Source organism: Antrostomus carolinensis, unplaced genomic scaffold, assembly GCF_000700745.2.
Source record: "Antrostomus carolinensis isolate BGI_N321 unplaced genomic scaffold, ASM70074v2 scaffold1767, whole genome shotgun sequence".
Classification (NCBI taxonomy): domain Eukaryota; kingdom Metazoa; phylum Chordata; class Aves; order Caprimulgiformes; family Caprimulgidae; genus Antrostomus; species Antrostomus carolinensis.
Genome location: NW_010326451.1, coordinates 26,160 through 28,067, shown reverse-complemented (window position 1 = coordinate 28,067; position 1,908 = coordinate 26,160).

Sequence of the window (1,908 nt, the reverse complement as noted above, 5' to 3'; positions counted from 1 at the left end):
TGGCAGGGGGGTTGGGACTGGATGATCTTTAAGGTCCCTTCCAACCCAAACCAGTCTGGGATTCTATGCACAACTGCTCAGCCCATATGTGTTCAGACCAGCTGGCCAGGCCCTGCCACTGCAAAGGCTCTGAGGTCCCAGAGACTTATCAAGGTGCCTTTGTTCTTCTAGTAAATCTAGTACAGAATATTACTACAAAACTTGGGAAATGAAGTTTTTTGTATATCATACTTCTATGCCGTATCAAGAAAACCAGTTAGCAGGGACTGCTGCTATAATCACGAACCCATTTATTGTACCACCTAATAAATCCACTTGCTTTCCAGACAGATTAAGCTATTAAACTCCTCGCTAATGGCACAAACAATAACTCCAAAATCTAGCTGCTGCTTACAGAGGCATTACACTGCCTCTTTCCAAGCTATCAACTAGTGTATTGTTACCACGCAGATTAATGAAGCAAAAGATGAAACCATTTCATCAGTCTCCTTTATCTTCAGGCTTTGAAAGCAACGCCCAAGTCTCAGCCCAGCAGCGTTAAGAGCTGTGACAAGACTCTCAGGAGGACCCTGGCAGCAGCATTTCAGGGAGCTGGGCTCTCTCTTGGGGAAGGAATGGAGAGCCCACTGCCAAAACCTGCTGGTTTTACAGCACCCCAGTCCCTTTTTCCATCTGTGTTGGGTTTGTGTGGGGCTGGTTTTGGTAGTGGGTGAAGGGGCTGCAGTGATGGACCCTGTGAGAAGCTTCGAGAAGCTCCTCTGGCTCCAAGGCAGAGCCACCTCCAGCCCAGACTAAGCCAATGAGCAATACAGAAATGCCTCTTTGAATCCATATTTATGAGGGAAGAACTGGTTTGAAAAGAGGTTCATGAGAAGTGTAATTTGACCAATTTGAAGTTGTGGATGCTCCTCCCTGGAAGTGTTCAAGGCCAGGCTGGATGAGGCTTTGAGCAACCTGGTCTAGTGGAAGGTGTCCCTGCTGCTGGCAGGGGGGTTGGAACTAGATGATCTTTAAGGTCCCTTCCAACCCAAACCATTCTATGATTCTATGATTCAATTATTTAGATTAATAAGCCACATGTTTTTATTGAAGTGAAATACTTTGATTAACACCATTTTTGGCCTTTAAAAACAGCCTCCACGGTATCTGTTACAGCTTCTCCAGCCTCGCAGTCTCCATACAGGTCACTTAATCATTAGCTCTGGCAACTATAACATTAAAAAAAAAAAAAAAAAAAAAAAGAGAAGCATTTTATACTGATGACCAAAAGTGGTAAAATTTTAAATGACTATAAATCCCCATCCCCACTCTGCTCTGGCAGCAGATCTCTTGGATCTGTGTGTTATGGGAGTGCTGTGAAAAAAAAAAACCAAAAACAAACAACTATGGTTTTCACTTCAACTATTTGCCTTTCCCAAAATATAAGCATTTGAGCTCAGAAGTTATTTTTATCTAAAAGTTACTTTAACCGCTTATTAGAATGAGCGCGATACAGAACATTTAACAGCTACAATTACAGCTGTGATCCTCACAACACATCATATCCCCAAACACCCACGGACCAGCTCTGTTAGGCAGGATAATTGTGAGACTGTGTTCCTGTATAAAGCACACACATTTCTGACAGCTCTATCTTTAATGGCCCGATATGCTGATTTATATCCTGAGACAACTTTTGCTGATAGAAAGCCTTGCAGAACCTGCCAGCTGGTGAAATCGTTATAAACCTTTATCTGGAAGGTGGGAAGGTATATAAGGCACAGTTAAAGAAGAGTAAAATCATCAGGAAAAGGAAGAGAACACATTTAAACAGTAACAATCTGGAAAGTCCTGACTCAGATCCCAGCTTTCCGCTGGAGGTAAGGAGAAATTCCTCTAATGCAGGGACTGATCCAGCACAGCAGCAGG